Consider the following 24,017-nt stretch of genomic DNA (forward strand, 5'->3'; position numbering starts at 1 on the left):
TTCCCTGTCAGTTTTCTCAGTCCATTTGGTGCTTGGCTGAGTTCTTTATCTCTTCATTTGATGTTTTAGGGTCTCAGGATTGCTGTGTTCTCTGTTTGGCTTAGATTCGGATCTTTGCTTTGTAGGGACGACGTGACGCTTCTGCCTAGAGTGCCATGTTGCCGGAAGTCCAAGAGTGGGAGAATTTTTAGCAAAGTATTCTAGGCCTCTTCCAGGGTCTTAGCAATGCTCAAACCATGTGGACCATGGATGAGATTGCTCAGCTGTGTTATACACACTATGGAACCAAGTTGCCTAAGCAGGGGAAGCCTGAGCCAAACCGTGAGTGGACATTACTAGTAGCCATGGTGAAAATACAGTCTACAGCTGACCGGGACTGTGATTCTCCTACAAGCCAGTGCAAGTGACAAAGGAAGTTGTCTCAATGGGAACAGGAATGAAATGCATAGGCCAGTCCTAAATGAGGAAGAGTGGACACATCTTCAATGACAGTCATGCTGAGGTCATAGCCAGAAGAACTTTCCAAAGGTAACTTCTCATTCCAGCACCCTGAAAGAGGATATTATCTTTATCCCAGGAACTCAGAGAAGCCTGTGGAAACTCAGACCAGATCTCTTTTTTGTGTTTTTCTCCAGCCATACTCCCTGTGACAATGCTTCTGTCATTCCAATGCTTGAGTTTGAAAACCAGCCTTGCTGTCCTGTAAGCAGAGACTGGGCCAACAACCCATTTGTAGAGGTCAGTGGTAACCTGGAAGCTCCTGAAAATAAAAGGAAATGTGAAGATCCTGACAGTCCTGTAACCAAAAAAATGAAACTTGAGCCTGAAACTCTTGCCAGGGAAGTCGCCAATGGTGTAACTCACCATCAGAGTTCTGATAAGGAGGAAAGTGGACAAATCCCACGAACCATCAGCAGCTCTAATCTTAATGAAGAGGGACTAGCCATTGTGACCATAGTGGCCCCATGTGGTGCCAAGGTGGTGGCCGTTTACAGAACTGGAACCAAATGTGTATCTGGGGAAGCTAGAGGCTCAGGGAAGCTGGGGGCTGCACATCACCAGGTGGGGCTGCTCCAAGTAAAGCCAGACTGGGGAGACAGGACCTGCTCCACGTCCTGCAGTGACAAGTTGGCTCGATGTATTGTCCTTAGGTGCCAAGGGGCACTGCTGACACACGTCTTAGAAGAGCCCGTCTACCTGTTGGAGGTGGTCATTGGGAAATGCTCTTACAGCCAGGAAGTCATGCAGAGAGCATTGATTGGGAGGTGTAGGAACGTCTCAGCTTTACTCAAAGGTTTTGGAGTTCACGTGCTGAAAATACAGCAGTCAGATTTACTATTTGAACAGAATCGCTGCACAGTGCAGGCAAAAAGGGCTGACAGCACAGGCTAGTTCGTTCCCTGTGGGAACTGAGGAGGGGACTGAGAGGAGCCTGAGGGGACTGAAAGGAGCCTGTCCTGAGGGGGCCAAGAAGAAGCCTGTCCTCAGGGGTCCGAGAGGAGCCCTGCCCTCAGGGAGCTGAGAAGAGGCCTGTCCTGAAGGGTTGAAAAGAAGCCTGACCTCAGGGGGCCAAGAAGAGGCCTGTCCTCAGAAGACTAAGAGGAGGCCTGTGTGGCTGAGAGGGGGCATCCATGGCAGAGAGAAAGCCCTGCTAGATTACATGGCCAAGAGGAGATGAGAAAGCTGTCCTGCACTGAAGAAGGGAAGGATGTACTCTCCATTTCAGGGGAATCTTCCAGACTTTGCCTGTATGCTTCTTGATTCTGATCCTGAGTTGTACCCTGTTACTTCCTTAACAAACCAGTTAACTGTAAGTACGGTCTGTAAGTTCTTTGTGGCCAACGTAAGGGATTATTGAGCCCAGCAGAGAAGTACAGAAGCCCTGGGGAGGACAGCTTTTGTCAGAATTGGTAAAAAGTTTGGAGAGTGGACGTATGTCTGACCTCCACCTCATGGGAATCGGCTTTGGGCTGATCTTGATTATCATTATCCCTCCTGAAGTTAGACAGGTTCTGATGATGATGCTACTACTACTCCTCTACCATATTTACAAGGTCTCAGTTGGTTAACAAGGCCAAATGTTTTAGGTTTACAGAGGTAACTGCCAAAGTATTCTTCCACTTTTTATAATTCCAATCCTTAGCTTTCATAAGAAAGAGAAAACAAAAAAGAAGGGAGGAAGGAGGTAGGAAGGGAGGCAAGGAGGGAGGGAGAGGAGGAAAGAAGGAAACAAAAGTCTTCCTGAAACATTATTCTAAAGGAAGGTAAGTCCAAATGTTACTCATTAAGTTGAACTAACACTGGTCTGAGGAGCCCTGGTGACACAAAGGTTAAGGGCTCAGCTACTAACCAACAGGTTGACAGTCTGAACACACCCAGTGGCTGGGGGGAAGGAGGGGCAAGACCTGGCAATCTGCTCCCATTAAGATTACAACCTAGAAAATCCTATGGGGCAGTTCTACTCTGTCACATCGGGTCACTGTAAGTTGAAAATCGACTCCAGGGCACGCAGCAACAAGATTCTAACAACTTATAGATTTCTTCATGTAACTTCATACAATGATCTAATCAGAGATTTGAAACTACTTTATTATTCATTGAAATTAAATATAGAGAATTACTGAAGGAGCTTTTTTAGCATAGAGCTTCACATGTTTCTCTTCCTTTGGGATAATTTTCTAAATAGTAACCAGTTGCCATAGAGTCTATTCCCACTCATGGCAACCCCATGTGCATCAGAGTAGAACTATGCTCCAGAGGGTTTTCAATGGCTGATTTTTTGGAAGTAGATCGCCAGGCCTTCCTTCCGAGGCACCTCTGGGTGAACTCAAACCTCCAACTTTCTGTTTAGCACTACCCAAGGACTCTTATATAATGTCGCCAGTTGCCATCAAGTCAATTCTGACTCATGGTGGCCCCATGTGTTACAGAGTAGAACTGCTCCATAGGGTTTTCTTGGTTGTAATCTTAATGGAAGCAGATCACCAGGACTTTTCTTCCATGGTACTGCTGGGTGGGTTCGAACTGCCAACATTTAGGTTAGCAGTTGGGGGCAAACTGTTGTGCCACCTAGGGACATTCCTCTAATATAATACCAGGCATTAAATGGTTAAATGCACACTGAAACCCTGTCTGAGTCAAGGTTGTAGTAATGATTATTTGTCTTGCACAGGATGTCTTGATGAAGACATGTCTTCATCAAGACATTAATGAAGACTCATCAAGACATCCTGTGCAAGGCAAATAACACATGCCACTCCTCTGGTGGGAAGAGTTGCTTCCTAACTGGGGTCCAAGCCAGCCTACAATAGACAGAAGCAACTCTTCCCACCAGAGGAGTGGGATGAGTGCTTCGTCACTCAGAGAAGCCCAGCAGTGAGTGCTGATAAGAACCAGAGGGAACACTAATCAGAGTGACACCAAGAAAGATTTTCCCCAGGTTAACAAGGAACCACAGCAGGCATTTTGCAGAACACCTTGGAGGTAGCAAACCTCCACAGAAATTTTTGATAGAGGTTGTCCTTAAAATCTATTTGAGAAGTTGCAGGTGAAATTACTAAGAGTTCACTTCCAGCAGGTAAGTTTGAGAACTTGCTTGGAATCACTCATGCCTCCCTTCCCTGCACCTCCTTGCCTTTGAGACTATGTCTAGCTTTTTTCTCTTGAGCTCACTCACTCTGTCTTGCCAGTTCTTTGTTGTAGACCCTCCAGTTTTGAACAGGGTCTTGCTGCTCTCTGTTCCTTTGGACTTGACACTTTAGACCTTCCCTCACACTCAGATTTTCTCCAGGGCTTAGCTATCAGGCTTCCTTTTCTTCAAATCCTATACCTATATGCCAAAAAAAAAAAACATTGCCATGGAGTCAGTTCCAACATGGTGACCACATATGTTGCAGAGTAGAACTGAGCTCCATAGCGTTTCCTTGGTTATGATCTTTGTGGAAGAGGATCACCAGGCCTTTCTTCCATGGCACTGCTGGGTAGGTTCAAACCTTCAACCTTTTGGTTTGCAGCCCAGTGCAAATTGTTTGCACCACTCAAGGACTGTCACAACTGTATGGCAGTCATAAGTAAATTCATAAATCTCCAAATACTATATGGAGAGGGATTCTGATGTTAATCTAAAAAAGAAAAAAAAAAAAAAACCATTGCCGTCAAGTCGATTCTGACTCAACCCTATAGGATAGAGTAGAACTGTCCCATAGGGTTCCCAGGAGCGACTGGTGGATTTGAACTGCCAACCTTTTGGTTAGCAGCCAAATACTTAACCACTATGCCATCAGGGCCCCGATGTTAATCTAGAACCTCTTTATTGACTCCCTGTTCCCAGCATCATTGTGTCTTTAGACATGTACAGTCTACACGAAAAAAATATTAATATAGTGCTTTATTATTGTGCGTGGCACAAGTGGTTTTCAATTGTCTATTAACCTGGAGGTTGGTGGTTTGAAGCCACCCAACGGCTCCACAGGAGAAAGGCCTGGCAAACTGCTTCTGTAAAGATTGTTGTTGTTCTTGTTAGGTGCCATCAAGTCAATTCTGACTCATAGCGATCCCATGTGTCCTAGTTATCTAGTGTTCCTATAACAGAAATACCACAAATGGATGGCTTTAACAAAGAGAAATTTAGTGTTCCTATAACAGAAATACCACAAATGGATGGCTTTAACAAAGAGAAATTTATTCTCTCACAGTCTAGGAGGCTAGAAGTCCAAATTCAGGGTACCAGCTCCAGGGGAAGACTTTCTTTCTCTGTCAGCTTTGGGGGAAGGTCCATGTCATCAATCTTCCCACATCGAGGAGCTTCTCACGCACAGAGACTCCAGGTCCAAAGGATGCAGTGTTCTCTCTTGGCTCTTGTTTCTTGGTGGTATGAGGTCCCCTTGTCCCTCTGCTCGCTTCTCTCTTATATCTCAAAAGAGACTGGCTTAAAACACAACCTAATCTTCTAGATTGAGTCTTGCCTCGTTTACATAACTGCCTCTAATCCTGCCTCATTAGCATTATAGAGGTAGGATTTATAACACATATGAAAATCATACCAGATGACAAAATGGTGGCCAATCACACAATACTGGGAATCATGGCCTAGCCAAGTTGACACACATATTTTTGGGGGACACAATTCAATCCATAACACCATGTGACAAAGTAGAGCTGCCCCACCAGGTTTTCTTGGCTGTAATCTTTGGGGAAACAGATCACCAGGTCTTTCTTCTGCAGAGCAGCTGGGTGGGTTTGAGCCACCAACCTTTCAGTTAGCAGCCGAGCACTTAACCATTTGCGCCATCTGAGAAAATCCTATGGAGCAATCCTAATTTGTAATACATGGGTCATCAGGAGTCAGAATCGACTCAATGGGAACAGGTTTTATTAACATGATTAGCCAGAATTAATTAAAGGAGGACAGACATATATGAGAGAGGCTTCACCAAAATATGGAGTTATACAATTTTTACTCCATTCAGGAAAACTCCATGGCAAATCAAAGCAAAACCCAGAGGACACGCTGATCTGGCTCCTTGATAGTAAGTATTTTTCAGCATGATTTTTCATGGCTGCTTAGTATTTCAACATATGGATGTACCATAATTTATGTAACTATTCCTCTACTGACGAGCATTTAAATTATTTTCACCTTTCTGCTACTTTAACACATTGATGCTTAACATATTGTTGAGCTGCTCTGTATCAGACCACACAGAGGAAATAATAATGGGAGCAAGGAGTCATGGTTCCTGCCCTCAGATATTACAGACCATTGCACAAAACAAACAAATATCAAATTGCAATAAAATGCAATCAAGAGAATTAAAGGTTTGCTACGGGAACATATGGCAGGAGCAGCTAGTCTAGGGCAGTGATTATCAATATTTTTTGTTTCCTGTCTTAGTTTCCTAGGACTGCCAAAACACAATACCACAAAGTGGGTGGCCTTAAAGAACAGAAATGTATTGTCTCAACCTGATCCTCCACCAATTTTGTTGAAAGCAAAAAACTGGAAACCACCTAACTTGCTACATAATTCATTACCCAGTGATTACAGTTATTCATTTTCTCAGTTTCTGGGAAGTAAACCAAAAGAGTTTTTGTCAAGGCTTAAATGATTATTAATTGTAGCTGTGACCCTTTCATGGAGAGGCACTTCATTTAGAGACCTAGAGCTGGGATGGTTCTTCAGAGATGTTCCAAATGGAAGCAAGCGGTGAGATCTTTATACCCCTGCATGGGGCTAGTCACTAAATGTAAAGTGCCTCCAGGAAGGGGTGTAGGCTTGAGAAGGACAAGCAAAGCGCAATTCCCTGAGAGGGACCTGGGTGTGAGATTCCAGCAGCCACCACTCCAAGCAGCTGGAGAAATCTCCCCCTTGGTCCTAAAGGGAAGATTGGGGCAGCACATCACAGCAACCACTATAAAATACTTGTGTGCTCTTATATTTAAATATACATACTTAACTTTAATTTAACCTTATGTAAATGTTTAACTTAGTCTTATATTTATATACATTTTCTTCCAAATCTTGAAGCTGCAGATTTAACCAAGGCTGTTTGTGCAAAATGACTGCCATATAATCTAATGAACATAGTAAATCTTCATTGTCAAATAAATCAGTCAACTCAGACATAATTTTGGACATTGTTTTTCAATTAAAATACTCATTCTTGTGAAAATCAGCTCACTTCTTCATTACAATTCTGAGAAAGAGAGACGGGGTACTGAAACTTGCCATAAGTTTGTCACTGAATGTAGAAAGACTAGCCAACCACCCTGATTGTTGCTAATTTTCTGTTTTGATCTCACATTACTCTCCCTAGGAGTTGCTACTTTCATTGCCATCAGTTGTGGGAGGGTTGAATGGAAATTGTCATATTCCACTGCCCCACAACACAAGGCAAAAAACACTTCCTTTCTTTGGCACCCTTTGTCTTTGCTTTATGCGGAGGAACTCAAGATACTTTATTGTAAGCTTATGTTGTGTTGATTGTGAGGATGGACAGTGTTTCATTCTGCTGTACATGGGATCACTATGAGTAAGAACCGACTCCACGACACCTAACAACAACAAAAATGGTGCCTTAAACAAAGGAGATTTCTCCGACACCAATTCAAATGGTCCTTTGTTTAGAGCTCCCAGAGGTTTTTATTCCCCAGGGAAATGTAGCATAGTAAGATTCAGACCAACTAACATGAATATTATTCAAATTTATGCACTAATCACTAAAGCCAAAGATGAAGAAATTGAAGATTTCTACCGACTTCTGCAGTCTGAAATTGATCAAACATGCAGTCAAGATGTGTTGATAATTACGGGTGATTGGAATGCGAAAGCTGGAAACAAGGATCAGAAGTTTGTGATAGAAATGATGCCAGATATTGCATGATAGAATTCTGCAAGACCAACGACTTCATTAGAAATACCCTATTTCAACAACATAAATGATAACTATACACATGGACCTCGCCAGATGGAACACACAGGAATCATATTGACTACATCTGTGGAAAGAAATCATGTAGAAGCTCAATACAATCAATCAGGCTAAGGGCTAACTGCAGAACAGATCATTAATTGCTCATACACAAGTTCAAGTTGAAGCTGAAGAAAATTAAAACAAGTCTACAAGAGCTAAAGTATTACCCTGAATACATCCTGCCTGAATTTAGAGGCCATATCAAGAATAGATTTGACATGTTGAACACTAATGACTGAAGACCAATAGAGTTGTGGGATGACATCAAGAACATCATACATGAAGAAAGCAAAAGATTACTAAAAAGACAAGAAAGGAAAAAAAAAGGACTAAAATGCATGTCAGAAGAGATGCTGAAATTTGCTCTTGCACACAGACTGCTTAAAGCAAGTGGGAGAAATGATAAATAAAAGAGCTGAACAGAAGATTTCAAAGGATGGCTCGAGAAGACAAGCTAAAGTATTATAATGAAATGTGCAAAGACCTGGATTTAGAAAACCAAAAGGGAAGAATATGTTTGGCATTTCTCAAGCTGAAAGAACTGAAGAAAAAATTCAAGCCCAAGTTGCAATGTTAAGAGATTCTCTGGGCAAAAAAGGGAGCCCTGGTGGTGCTGTGGTTAAAGTGCTTGGCTGCTAACCAAAAGGTCGGTGGTTTGGAACCACCAGCAGCTCAACAGGAGAAAGGTGGGGCAATCTGCTTCCATAAAGATTTATAGCCTTGGAAGCTCTATGGGGCAGTTCTACTCTGTCCTATAGGGTCACTAAGAGTCAGAATCGACTTGACGGCTTGAAGTTTTTTGGTTTGATGGGCAAAAATTGAAGGACGCAGGAATCATCAAAAGAAAATGGAAGGAATACACAGAGTCACTGTACCAAAAAGAACTGGTGGACATTCAACCATTTCAGGAGGTAGAATATGATCAAGAACCAATGGTAGTGAGAACCCAGAAATAAATTCACTCATTTACGAACAACTGATTTTCGACAAGGGGTCAAAGTCCATTCAATGGGGAAGAAACAGTCTCTTCAATAAATGGTGCTGACAAAACTGGATATCCACTTGCAGAAAAATTAAACAGGACCCATACCTCACACCATACACAAAAACTAACTCAAAATGGATCAAAGACCTAAATGTTAAACCTAAATCTATAAAATTCCTGGAAGAAAACATAGGGGGAAAATGATGGGACCTTTTTTTTTTTTTTTTTTAAATAGGCTAACAAACATAGCTGCAAGTGCACAAATAGCAGAAGACAAATTAGGTAATTGGGACATCATAAAAATTAAATCCTTATGCTCGTCAAAAGACTTTATCAAAAGAGTAAAAAGATAACCTACAGGCTGGGAGAAAAAAACTTTGGAAATGACATATCTGATAAGGTTCAAATCTCTAAACTATATAGAAATTTTCAACAACTCAACAACAAAAAGACAAACAACCCAATTAAAAAATGGGCAAAGGACATGAACAGACACGTCACCAACATTCAAGTGGTCAACAAACACATTAAAAAATGCTCATGTTCATTAGCCATTAGAGAGATGCAAATCAAAGCAACAATGAGATACTATCTCACTCTGGCTGAAATGGTACTGATTTAAAAAAAAAAAACAGCAACAAATGTTGGCAAGGACGTGAGGAGATTGGAATCCTTATCCATTGCTGGTGGAACTGTAAAATGGTACAACCACTCTGGAAATCACTATGACGCATCCTCAAAAAACTAGAAATAGAAATACTTTATGATCCAGCAATCCCACTCCCAGGTATATACCCTAGAAATCTAATAAAAGAGACACAGACAGACATATGCACACCTATATTCATTGCACCATTATTCACAATAGCAAACAAATGGAAACAGCCTAAGTGCCCTTCAACAGATGAATGGATAAGCGTGGTACATACGTACAGTGGAACACTATGCAACCATAAAGAACAATAATGAGTCCACAGAAACATAACTTGGATAGATCTAGATAACATAATGCTAAGTGAAATAAATTAATCACATAAGGACAAATATTGTATGATACCACTTTTATAAGAAGACAAGAATAGATAGGTATACAGAGATGAATGTTCATTGGTGGTTACCAGTAATGGTGGCAAGGGGTGGCGGGGGGGGGTGGTGGAGAATCACTCTCCAGATTGTAGATACTTGTTATTTTTGGTGACGGGAAAAGTAGCACCAAATGTGGGTGTCATGAGCACAGCTTGACCAAAGTAAATGATGCCACTAAGAAGCGCACAAGAGAAAAATAAGTTTGTGCTAAAGAATATGACATATAGTATGGCAACGACACCAACAATAACCAAAAAACAAGTGTATGGTCACATATGTAGGTGTATAGGCATATATGCGTACTGGTAGGTACAGGTGTGTACATATGTGTGCATAGATAGAAGTACCTTTAAGTACATGTACATACAGATAAACGTGTGCATGCACATATATTCATAGAAGACACAGTTTTAGATACTTCTCAGACATAATCAAACACCTAGCAAGGTTGGTTTTCTGGGTTTCAAGGCTTAAGACCATAGTTTCACGGGACAACTCAGTATATTGGCATAATACAGTTCACAGAGTTCATGTTTGCAATCTAGAGAGGTAAATAGCGTCTAGGGTCTCAAAAGCTTGCAAGCAGCTATCTAAGATACAACTATTGTTCTCTACTCACCAAGAGCAAAAGAGAAAGAAGGAAACCAAAGTCTCAAAGAACAAATTAGTCTATAGGGCTAATCAACTACACGAGCCAATGGCCTCATCTACCCTGAGACCAGATGAACTAGATGGTGCCCAGTTACCACTAGCAACCATTTTGATTAGGGCCACAAAAGTTGAACGCTAATAGAATGGAAGAAAAACATGAAACAGAACTCAAATTTGTAAAAGGTCCAGACTTTCTGGACAAATTGAGACTAGAAGACTCCCTGAGACTATCACCCTGAGATACTCTTTAAACCTTAAACCAAAAATATCGTGAGGTCACCTTTTAGCAAAATAACAGATTGGCACACAAAATAAATGATATATCTGTGAGTAGAGTGCTCCATTAAAAAAACATCTATATGAAACCAAAAGGTCAACAATTACTCTAAAGCAAAGATGATAAGGAGGCAGGGAAACTAAAGTACTGTAAATGGAACAACTAGAACGCAATTAAAAAGAATGTTGACACGTTGTGGAAAATGTAACTAATGTCACTGAACAAGTTGTGTAGAAATTGTCAAATGGGAACCTAATTTGTTGTGTAAACTTTCACCGAAAAAAATAAAATATTATTAAAAAAAAAAAAAGTACCGATGGTACTGAAGGGAGAAGTTTAAGCTGCACTGAAGGCATTAGTGGAAAAACAAGGCTCCAGGAATTGAATACCAGTCAAGATGCTTCAACCCCAGAAGTGCTCACTTGTCTATGTCAATAAATTTGTAAGACAGCTATCTGGCCAACAGATTGGAAGAGATCTATGTTCTGACCCGTTCCAAAGAAAGGTGATCCAACAGATGATACCTACTATGTTTACGGCACCACAAGAGAAACTTTAGATACAGTATCATTAATATCATGTGCAAGCAAAATTTTGCGGAAGATAATTCAAAAACCACTGCAATCATACATTGACAGGAAACTGACAGAAATTCAAGCCCCATACAGAAACGGATGAAGAATAAGGGATGTTGTTGTTGTTGTTAGGTACCATCAAGTCAGTTCCAACTCATAGCAACCATATGTACAACAGAATGAAACACTGCTCAGTCCTTCGCCATCCTCACAATTGTTGTTATGCTTGAGCCCATTGTTGCAGCCACTGTGTCAATCTATCTTTCTGAGGGTCTTCCTCATTTTTGCTGGCCCTCTACCAAGCATGATGTTCTTCTTCAGGGACTGATCCCTCCTGATAACATATCCAAAGTATGGATTATGGTTGTGCTTCTTCCAAGACAGATTTGTTCATTCTTTTGGCAGTCCATGGTATATTCAGTATTCTTTGTCAACACTACAATTCAAAGGAGTCAATTGTTTGGTCTTCCTTATTCATCATCCAGCTTTCACATGCATATGAGGCCATTGAAAACAACATGGCTTGGGTCAGGTGCACCTTAGTCTTCAAGGTGACATCTTTGCTTTTCAATATTTAAAGAGGCCTTTTGCAGCAGATTTGCCCAACACAATGCACCTTTTGATTTCTTGACTGCTGCTTCCATGGGTGTTGATTGAGGATCCAAGTAAGACGAAATCCTTGACAAGCTCAATCTTTTCTCATTTTTTTATCATGATGTTGCTTAGTGGTCCAGCTGCGTGGATTTTTGTTGTCTTTATGTTGAGGTCCAACCCATACTTAAGACTGTACTCCTTAATCTTCATCAGTAAGTACTTCAAGTCCTCTTCACTTTCAGTAAGCAAGGTTGTGTTCTCTGCCTATCACAGGTTGTTAATGAGTCTTCCTCCAATCCCGATGCTGCGTTCTTCTTCTCATAATCCAGCTTCTCAGATTATTTGCTCAGCATACAGATTGAATAAATATGGTGAAAGGATGCAACCTTGACACACACATTTCCTGACTTTAAACCACACAGTATCTTGTTTGAACGACTGTCTCTTGGTCTATGAACAGGTTCCTCATGAGCACAATTAAGTGTTCCGGAATTCTTATTCTTCGCAATGTTATCCATAATTTGTTATGATCCACACAGTCGAATGTCTTTGCATAGTCAGTAGAACATAGCTAAACATCTTTCTGGTATTCTCTGCTTTCAGCTAAGATCCATCTGACATCAGAAATGATATCCCTCGTTCCGTGTCCTCTTCTGAATCTGGCTTGAATTTCTGGCAGTTCCTGGTCGATATACTGCTGCAACTGTTTTTGAATGATTTTCAGCAAAATTGTATTTGCATGTGATATTAATGATATTGTTCGATAATTTCTGCATTCTGTTGGATAATCTTTCTTTGGAATGGGCACAAATATGGATCTCTTCTGAGCAGTTGGCCAGGTAGCTGAGTGTTTCCCGCATTGCGTCCATTTCTTGAAACATTTCCACTGGTATTCCCTCAGTTCCTGAAGCCTTGTTTTTCAACAAATGCCTTCAGTGCAGCTTCTTCCTTCAATACCATTGGTTCTTGATCATTTGCTACCTCCTGAAATGGTTGAATGTCTACCTATTCTTTTTTGAACAGTGACTCTGTATATTCTTTCCATCTTCTTTTGATGCTTCTTATTAACAAATAAGCCCTCAAATTAAGCCACAGACTGAGCTTGTAGGATAAGTCTTTTGGGAATAGGCTCTAGACTCTGTACTTTCAGGACTGGTACTGAAGTTGAGCATTAAGGGTAGAGACTACAGCACCACAGAAGGACTTGGTGTTCATTTGCGATGTTGATAGTTGCTGATGTAAGGGAGAACAAAAACAAAGATTTAGATACCCAGTACTTAAATTGCTCTGACATTCTCCCTTTTCTTTTTTTTTTTTTTTTTTTCATGTATGTTCTTAAGTGAGAAAAGCAGTATGATATAATAACCAAAATCATAAGATCTGAAACTAGCTGACTCTTGAATATTTAGATTACTTCTAGACGGTAGTGTTTTAAATCAAGCTTCAGAGGCCGTACTTATAGTTAGTTATTGTTCACGTCTTGATTATTCCCTTGGAATAAACTTTTACGGTCTGTTTTGCTAAATTATCTTCCAAAAATGTTACATTCATTTCTATGCCCACCAATAGTGTACAATTTTCCATATATTTGCCAGTAAGCTAGCATCTCGGCCAAAATATAAACCTACACAAAGGAAAAAATTTGTTTTGTTCACTGTCTTCCAAGCACCAGGAAGTACCTGGAAAATAATAGATGCTCAATACTTATGTATTGAATGGATGAATTATTATTTTAAACAAATATTTTTGCCAACGGAGTAATCAAATATCATGTTGATGTTTTAAATTGCATTTCTTTTATTACAGGGTGGTGAAACATTTTTTCACTTGTTTTTGTCTTGTATACGGCCTGTAGTGTCCTTTGAACACTGTTCTATTGTATTACTTTCTATCCTTATTTGTTTATAAGAGCTCTTTTATGTAATTAGAATGTGAACCCGTTGTTTTTCATATATGTTGCAAATGTTTCACAGTCTTTAATTTTGTTTATAAATTTAAATACATAAGATGTTTAAATATTAACATGGTCAAAAGGATCAATATTTTGCTTTAGGATTTCTTCATTTGGTGTTAATTAGAAAAGCCTTCACCATTCCAAGATTATATAAATATTTGGTATTATTTTCCTCTACTACTTCCAATATTTCACTTTTTACATAGATGTCTTCAATTTTTCTAGGATATTTTAATTTTTTATGAATGGAGTGAGGTAGGCATTGAAATATATTTCTCCCCAATGATTAATCAATTGTCCCAAGAACCTTTCTCCAATGGCTGAAACTGTCACCTTTATTGCATTCTATATTCTTATATATGTTGGGTCTGTTTTTAAGTTTTCTATTTAGTTCCATTGATCTGTATGCTAGTAGTTAGTTGCATTTGTTTTCATTTTCAGTTTTTCTTGATCGGTCTCAAACATCTACTCTTCCAAATGCAGATTCATACTGTCAAGGTCAAAAAAGTTCTGTTGTGATTTTGATGGTGATATCATCAACTTTATAAATGAATTCAGTAAGAATTTGACATTTTTACTATTGAGACCAGCTAGTCAGAAATGTGGTATGTTTTGTCACTTAGTCATGTCTTTATTACTGTTGTTTCTTTGCATAGTTTTCTATGTATTTGATACTTTTCATTTCATTTGGGAATGACATTCTTTTCCTCTAAATTTTCTAGCTATTTTCTACCTATTTATTTATTCCTGTTTACTATTTTAATTGCTCTTTGTGATAATAGCCTCCTAACTAGTCTTTTTGTCTCTCTAATACCTCCCCCTCTACTCCATCCTTTCTACTGTCAAAGTCATCTTTCTAGAAGGCAAACCTAATCATAAAATTTCTCTCCTCTAAACCTTAGTTCCTAAACCTCTATAGGATAATATCAAAGCTTCTTAACCTGATATACAAGGCCCTCCCCTGAAGACCCTAGTCTAACTTTACCTCTTATGGGTTTTCCTCTTCTATCCTATCTCCACTGCTTCCCTAAATGGTCTATTCCTGCCTCGATACCTTTGCACATGTTTGTTTCAATTGTACTGTCCTTGCCTGCTTTGTTCCTCCAGCAAACTTAATTGTCATTCAAGAACCAATTTAATCCTCTACTTAAAGCCTTCTCTGAATCCCACAATATTCATTAGTTTTTTTTTTTCCTTGTTTTACCACAGAACTTTGTCATAACACTTATATCTCTTACTGCAGGACTTTTCTTACCGTGGACTTTTGAGGGCAGTGATCTTACTTAATCATTTTTATATTCCTAGTGCCCAGTAGTTCCTGGCACACAGTAGGTCTTAATGATTGTTAAATTAATAAAATATAATAATAATAATAAAGGCATCATATAAACCCTGTCTTTCAAAAGCTAAAACTGTACTGGGGCATACACACAAAAATTCATTAATGAATATATAGCGTAGTGGGTATTATGACATAGGTATACTATAGCAAAACAGCCCTGGTGGTGCAGTGGTTAAGCGTTCGGCTGCTAACTGAAAGGTCAGTAGTTAGAACCCACCAGCTGCTCTGCGGGAGAAAGATGTGGCAGTCTGCTTCTGTAAAGATTTACAGACTTGGAAACCCTATGGGGCAGTTCTACCCTGTCCTTACAGGGTCACTATGAGTCGGAATGGACTCAACGGCAGTGAGCTGGTTTGGGTATACTATAGCAAACCATAGCATCTGCATATTAAGGGAATACCTAGCAGGAGCATGGAGGTATAGTATCCAACTTAACCTAGACGAGTGGGAAATTCTTCTAAGATGAAGTGACAAAGAGTGAATATTTGAAGGATGTTGTGACTTAGTTCAATGAATAATGTGGTAAAGGACATGCAAGAGAGCAGACACTATTTTTGGAAAAAGCAAATTAGGAAACTGCAAGTAGGGTATGTATATTTCCCCAGGAAAATACAGCTCAGTTTTGTAGAGAAATGGGATGGTTTCCCACAAACTGAAAGTCCTGGCCGGGCACCTCAAAATAGTATGAACACCTGCTTGTCTAGCTTCTAAAATTTATGAGTACATAAATCTACCCTTACCCAGTAACAGACTATCATCACTCTTCTTTTAAGATTCTGCTCAGATATCTTTCCTACAGGAATCCTTCCCAGCTGACCATTCAGATATAGCTAGGTGCCCTTTCTTTGTGTTCCCTATGAATTTCTCCAACATGGCAATACCTACATGGCAGTCATACGATCAGTTTATGGGCCTTACTTCCATTTCAAAACTTAAATCTCCTAGAGGGTGAAAACCATGTCACATTTACTTTATATTTCTAGAGTCTATAAAAGGAGCCTAGTGGCACAACAGTTAAGCATGTGGCTATTAACCGAAAGGTTGGCTATTCAAACCCACCCAGCGGCTCCATGGGAGAAAGACCTGGCGATCTGTTCCCGTAAAGATTACAGCCTAGAAAACCCTATGGGGCATTTCTACTCTCTTATATGGGGTCACTATGAGTCAGAATTGACTCAACTGCACCTAACGACAACAACTATCTATCACAGTCCCAAACCCTTGGTGAGCACTCAAAAAATTAATATAATGACGTGCTGTTGGGTGCTGTGGAGTTGGCACCTGACTCATGGTGACCCAAGATCAGACCATTGTAATCCACTGGCTGATTTTGGAAGTCAATTGCCAAGTCTTTCTTCCTAGGCCATCTTAGTTTGGAAGCTCCACTGAAACCTATTTAGCATCATAGCAACACGCAAGCCTCCACTGACAGATGGGTGGTAGCTGCACACGAGGTGCATTGACCAAAAATCTGAGTCTCCCACATGGAAAGCAAAAATTCTATCACTGAACCATCACTGGCCTGTAATATAATGATAGCTGCCATTTATTGTATGCCTACCACGTCTCAAATTTTGAGTGGATCCAGGAATTACTTAATGGTCATTACTGTCATTCTCGGTATATCAGTGAAATTAAGAAATATTAACTCAGCTGTTGTTTTAAAAACTCACGTGAGCATCTTTCTCCTTGATATCTACAGCTCTCAGTGTGGAAAAAGACTGTTTTATATTCACGTTATCCCTTTTTTTACACAACACTGAAAAGATGCACAGCAGTCAGTGACTATAATCTGATTGTAGCCAAATTTTCAGTATTTCCCTTAGTAGTGAATTCAAATGTAGAGACATATTACTGATCAACTATTCTTTGCGAAAAAAATAAAGTGTGGAGAGGAACTTGGGCTCAATCACCTTTATTAGAAATGCAACACCCATTCTTGCTGCAAACGTAGGAGTTATCCTGCAATTAAGTATTCTGATGCATCTTTACTAAGCTACCTTATGGTTTATGGAGTCATCAGTAACTAAATAAACTAAATCTTCTCCCATAACATGGGATTTCAGTGATGAACAGAAGAAAAAGTCATTAAGCACTTTTCCCTCAAATATGTATTAAAAAAAAAAAAAAAAAAAAAAAAACCATTGCCGTTGAGTTGATTCCAGCTCATAGTGACCTTATAGGTTTTCCAAAGTTATAAATTTTATGGAAGCAGACTGCTGCATCTTTCTCCTGCAGAGTGGCTAGTGGGTTCAAACCACTGACCCTTCAGTTTGCAGCTGAACACTTAACCACTGCACCACCAGGGCTCCCAAATATGTACACCAAAACCCACTGCTGTCGAGTCGATTCTGACTCATAGCAACCCTATAGGACAGAGTAAAACTGCCCCACATGGTTTCCAAGGCTGTGATCTTTACAGAAGCAGACTGCCACATCTTTCTTCTGCAGAGCAGTTGATGCGTTCCAACCGCCAACGTTTAGGTTGGCAGCCAAGTACTTAATCACTGTACTACCAGGGCTCCTTATCCATAAAGATTGCAGCCTATGAAGCAGTTCGACTCTGTCCTATAGGGTCGCTATGAGTCGGAAGTGACTCGATGGCAATAGGTTTGGTTTGGGTTTTTAAGCTTTGTGGAAACAGACTGCCACATTTTTCTTCTGTGGAGAAGAATTGATGCCTTTGAATTACGGTACTGGCAAAGAATATTGAACGTATCATGTACTGCCAAAAGAACAAACAGATCTGTCTTGGAAGAAGTACATCCAGAATAGTCCTTAGAAGCAAGGATGGCAAGACAACGTCTCACATACTTTGGACATGTTATCAGGAGGGACCAGTCCCTGGAGAAGGACATCAAGCTTGGTAAAGCAGAGGGTCAGCGGACAAGAGGCAGACCCTCAATGAGATGGACTGACAGAGTGGCTGCAACAGTGGGCTCAAGCGTAACAACGATTGTGAGGATGGCGCAGGACCAGGCAGTGTTTTATTCTGTTGTACATGGGGTCGCTATGAGTCGGAACCCACTGGAGGGCACCCAACAACCTCACCTACAGACATGGTTAGTCTCCAAAGACCAGGTCGTTATACATGAATATTGGCATGATGCAAGGGTCTGGCCATGCCCAGTCTAATGCACTGGTGCCCCCCTGCTGCCCGGTCCCGCGCTGTTACTCATCACCCATTAGTTCCACCTCCCTCCGCGCCTGGGGATACACGTGGCACAGTGGACCCCACCACTTCCCCGCCACGCCTTTCCCACCACTTCTGAGCCCACCGGGGGTTGGAAGTGGCGTCAGTTATGGTCGGGGGTTGTCTGCAGTCTCTGGAGCAACAGGGACGCACCATTGATCACCTGGCCGCACTCCAGGCCTCCGCGTAGACCCCCGCAGCTCGCCTCTCCACCTTCCCACTCCACCAGCCCGGAGACGGGCCTCGGTGGCGGGCGGTTCCCAGGCCTGCCCGGCCACCTGGGCCCCGCAGAGGCTGCGGACGTGGCAGAGAGACCTTTCGGGAAGAAGAGACTTCTGAGGCCCCTGCCTGACTCCGGCGGCCCGGCAGCCCCCATCTCCAGTAAACTGCCTGCCAACCCTGCGCTCACTTCTCGGTGGCCAGCCTCCTCTGCCTAGCCCGGGTCTGGCTCCCTCTCACAAACCTCGCCCTCCTCCTCCTCTTCCCCCTCTCGCCTCAACTCCTGATTAATGGCAAAATAATTGAATAGTAGATTTTTTTCTATTATAAATGCGAAATGTCGAATAACTAGATAGTCGATAAGTGAGGAGTAAGTGTAAACCTAAACAAGGCAACTACCTGTTTGAATAGGATTAAGAGTTCCTTGCCCAATAACCCAGCAATTGTGCTCCTAGGCATTATTTCACAGAATTTTCATGCAGGAGCCTGTACACAAATGTTCATAGCAGCTTTACTACTTACAGCCAAAAACTGCAAACTACCCAAATGTCTTTTAAGGTGAATGGTTACATAAACTGTGTACATCCACACCATGAATACTACACAGCAATAAAAACAAACTTTTGATCCACACAACTTTGATGAACCTCTAGGAAATTATGCTGAGTGAAAAAAAGCCAACCACAAAAGGATACACACTGCATGGTTTCATTTACGTAGTATTTGTGAAGTAACACAATTATAGAGATGGAGAACATAGTAGCAGTCGCCAGGGCTTAGGAATGTGGAATGAATGGATGGGTGTAACTTAAAGGAATAACATAAGGGGGGTCTCCTGATAGTACAGTTGGCTATCTTCATTGTGGTGGTAGTCACAAAGGTTACACATGATGAAATTTTGTAGAGCTATACACATACACGTGAATGCATATGTAAGTAGTGAAATCTGAATAAGCTCTATGGATTGTACATATTTCGATTTCTTGGTTTTGATAATGGACTATAGTTGTATAAGATGCTAACATTGGGGGAAGCTGTGACGATGTATGAAAAAATATTGCAAAAGAGAGGTTTACTATTAGTTTCCTTTTAAAATCCAATGCATTTATTCATTCATTCAAAAAAAAAAAGCCTGTATCATGCACAACTCGGGAAATGAAATTTAGCAAGATGAGGCTTTGCTCCTGCAAGGGCTCACAGACTAGAAGCAAGAAAGACATGTAAACAGATAAAGCAGTGAACCTGTATAGAGGCTATAAAAGCTACACAGTATATGAGGAAAGAACCCTGACCTTCATTTTTGTTGAACAGGAGGGGTTCCTCGTAATGCCCATTTCAGGTGTATGTAGTTATTATATTTTAAACCTTAAGAGGTAATGATAAAGGCTGGAATTGTAAGTGTATAACCTCTAAAACTGTGATGAGAAGTCATTTTTCATGTCTTTGATGATATGGACTTCAGCTCAGATAATCAGAATATAAAGTTTACTCCCCTGATTATAAAATCCATTTTTATATATCAAAAGATATTATATACACACAGCTTACTAAAGTGGAATAAATTAAAATTTACATGTCATTTACAATTTCTAGTCTAAAAAGGCAACAGTACTTAAAATGATAATAATCAAGGGGGGTGGGAGTAGATGGAGGGTGTCACGGTTTGAATTATGTCCCCCAAAAAATGTGTGTATCACTTTGACTGGACCATGATTCCCAGAATTGTGTGGTTGGCTTCCATTTTGTGATTGTAATTTTATGTTAAAGAGGATTAGGGTGGGATTGTAACACCACCCTTACCCAGGTCACATCCCTGATCCAATGTAAAGGGAGTTTTCCTGGGGTGTGGCCTGTACCACCTTTTCTCTCTCGTAAGAGATAAAAGGAAAGGGAAGCAAGCATAGAGTGGGGGACCTCATACCATCAAGAAAGCAGTGCCGGGAGCAGAGCGTGTCCTTTGGACTGGGGTCCCTGCACAGAGAAGCTCCTAGTCCAGGGGGAACACTGAAGAGAAGAAGGCCGACAGAGAGAAAAAGCCTTCCCCTGGAGCTGATGCCCTGAATTTGGACTTTTAGCCTACTTTGACTGTGAGGAAATAAACTTCTCTTCGTTAAAACCATCCGCTTGTGGTATTTCTATTATAGCAGCACTAGATAACTAAGACAGAGGGGCAGATGAAATAAGCATGGCAAAATGTTGTGGTTGGAGTAAAGGAATGACATGATCTGACATGTTTTAACAGGATGGCAGTGGCTGCTTGCTGAGGGCAGACTGAAGGGGATGTCAAGGGAAGAAGCAGGTAGACCAGCCAGGATGTTATTGCAATAATCCAGAGAATAACAGTACCTCAAACCTGGGTGGTAGCATTGGAGGTGCTCTGGATATACTCTGGATATAAAAGTGAAAGTCTCTGGATATACTTTGAAAGTAGATATGACAGAATTTGCTGACAGAGCAGATACGTGTGTGGTATGCAAGAGAGAGAGAAGTCAAGAACACCTCCGCTTGAGCCACTGGAAAAATAAAAGTTGTCATATATTAAAATGGGGAGGAGCAGGCTTGGGGAAAAATATTTAGGAGTTCAATTTTGGGCTTGTTTTAAGTTTGAGATAGGAGCCCTGGTGGTGCAATGGTTAAGTGCTCTGCTGCTGACCGAAAGGTTGGCCGTTCAAACCCACCCAAAGCTCCATGGGAGAAAGACCTGACGATCTACTCCCATAAAGATTACAGCCTAGAAAACCCTATCTTCTACTCTGTTACATGGGGTCACTTACGAGTTGAAATCAACTTCATGGCACCAAACAACAAGAAGTTTGAGATGTTATTTATACCTCAAAGTAAAAACGAGTGTTGTTGTTGTTAGGTGCTGTCAAGTCGGTTCCTACTGATAGTGACTCTATGTAAAACAGAACAAAACACTGCCAGGTCCTTTGCCATCCTCACAATCGCTGCTATGTTTGAGCCTCTTATTGCAGCTGTGTGTCAACCCATCTCTTTGAGGGTCTTCCTCTCTTTCACTCACCCTCTACTTTACCAAGCATGATGTCCTTCTCCAGGGACTGATCCCTCCTGATAACACGTTCAAAGTATGTGACCCGAAGTCTCACTATCCTCGCTTCTAAAGAGCATTTTGGCTATACTTCTTCCGAGACAGATTTGTTCGTTCTTCTCGCTGTCCATGGTATATTCAATATTCTTCAACAACATCACGGTTTAAAGGCGTCAATTCTTCCTCAGTCTTCCTTATTCATTGTCCAGCTTTCACATGCATATGAGGCAATTGAATACACCATGGCTTGGGTCAGGAGCACCTTAGTCCTCCTAGTGACATATTTGCTTTTGAACACTTTAAAGAAGTCTTTTGTAGCAGATTTGCCTAACGCAATACATCATTTGATTTCTTGACTGCTGCTTCCATGGGTGTTGATTGTGGATCCAAGTAAAATGAAACCCTTGAAAACTTCAATCTTTTCTCTGTTTATCGTGGTATTGCTTACCGGTCCAGTTGTGAGAATTTTTGTTTTCTTTATGTTGAAGTGTAATCCATACTGAAGGCTGTAGTCTTTGCTCTTTATTAGTAAGTGCTTCAAGTCCTCTTCACTTTTCAGCAAGGAACGTTGTCATCTGCATATCAAAGGTTGTTAATGAGTCTTCCTCCAATCCTGATGCTGTATTCTTCATATAGTCCAGCTTCTCAGATTAGTTGCTCAGCATACAAATTGAATAAGTATGGTGATAAGATACTACCCTGACGCACACCTTTCTTGACCTTAAACCATGCAGTATCCCATTGCTCTGTTTGAATGACTGTCTCTTGATCCATGTACAGGTTCCTCATGAACACAATTAAGTCTTCTGGAATTCCCATTCTTTGCAATGTTATCCATAATCTGTTATGATCCACACAGTTGAATGCTTTTGCATAGTCCATGAAACATAGGTAAACATCTTTCTGGTATTCTCTGCTTTCAGCCAAGATCCATCTGACATCAGCAATGATATCCCTCATTCCACGTCCTCCTCTGAATCCAGATTGAATTTCTGGCAGTTCCCTGTCAATGTACTGCTGCAACTGTTTTTGAATTATCTTGAATTTTACTTGCATGTGATATTAAGGATACTGTTCAATAATTTCCGCATTCTGTTAGATCACCTTTCTTGGAATGTGCAAAACTATGGATCACTTCTAGTCGGTTGGCCAGATAGCTGTCTTCCAAATTCCAGGTGAGCAGTAGCTAGAATCTGGAATCAAGGTCAAGCTTGGGGCTCTAAATTTGGGAATCATTAGGATATACCCAAAAAAAAAAAAAAAATTGCTATCAACTCGATTTCTGACTCATAGCAACACTATAGGACAGAGCAGAACTGCCCCATAGGGTTTCCAAAGCTGTAAATCTTTATGGAAGCAGATTCCTACATCTTTCTCTTGTGGAGCACCTGGTGAGTTCAAACAGCTGACCTTTAGGTTAGCAGCCGAACACTATAACCACTATGACATCAGGGCTCCTCATTAGCATATAGATGACATTTAAAGTCAATAACCTGGATAAGCTCACCTAGAGAATGACTGTAAACAGAAAAGTGAAGAGGTCCACAGACTGAATCTTAGGACTCTCAAATGCTGATAAGTCAGGAAGTTGAAGAGGAAGTGGGATCTATAACTGAGAGTGAGAACAGGGGAGGAGAGATTTGAAGAGTGAAGAGAAGGTACAAAATATCCATTTGGAGAGTGGGAGAGTGACTGGGCTAGGGAAATATAGGCTATTGGTCGGCAGCGTAATGCTTGAGATGAGTGGATGTGTATTTTTTTCCAACCACACTGGGCTGTGCAGGGGTAGGCTCAGAGTTCAATAGAACCAGGGTTGTGGTAAAATCAAGCAAGTGAGAAAGGAGTAAGGGAGTTGAGGGTATATAAAAGAGAGTATAAAACAAAAACTGTTAGAAATATAATAGTAGCAGGAAGATTTCCTACCGGCTATTAAAGCATATCATAGAGCTACAATACATTTTTTGAAAATGTAGTAGCAGTGTCAAATTATAGTTACCAATGGAGTACAACTGAATTTTCAGAAATACATATAAGAATTTAGCATATAATAAAAGTGGTATTTCCAATCATTGGGGAAAAGATAGCTATTTGATACATGTTGTTAGAATAATAGTTAACAAATTAGAAAAAAAATAAACCTTCTTTAGCACTGCACATCAAAATAAATTCCAGAGGAACTAAATATTTAAATGTTTAAAAATTAGACCATAATAGCCCTAGAGGAAAATATTTACACATTTTATATAATGTTAGAGCAAGGATGAATTTTCATCTATGATATACTCATGTGAAAAAGATTAGATTTCAAAGTAACATTTACATTATGAATTTTTTGGATAGATGCGCATAGACTATCACAAACTGTTAACAGGAAATACATCTGAATATCTGGATTATGGGTAATTTTACTTATTTCCTTAAGCTTTACTATATTTTATAAATTTTCTATGAGGGATATGTATACTTTTGATTAACTCTTCTCAATATTTATCATTTTTTAATTACAGGAGTGATATATATGTATAACAAGTAAAATAACACAAACCTGTAAAGACAGAGTTACTCCCCCATCCCTACCCCATCTAACTACATTCTGAGCCCTTTGACGTAATCAGATTAA

General features: G+C 40.4%; 1 pseudogene; it reads left to right on the forward strand.

The window, feature by feature from the left end:
• The first annotated feature begins 236 nt into the window (after positions 1 to 236).
• Positions 237 to 1,413, forward strand: LOC101352868 (tRNA-specific adenosine deaminase 1 pseudogene; annotated as a pseudogene).
• The last annotated feature ends 22,604 nt before the right edge of the window (positions 1,414 to 24,017 follow it).

This window comes from Trichechus manatus, unplaced genomic scaffold (genome assembly GCF_000243295.1).
Source record: "Trichechus manatus latirostris isolate Lorelei unplaced genomic scaffold, TriManLat1.0 scaffold00021, whole genome shotgun sequence".
NCBI lineage: Eukaryota > Metazoa > Chordata > Mammalia > Sirenia > Trichechidae > Trichechus > Trichechus manatus.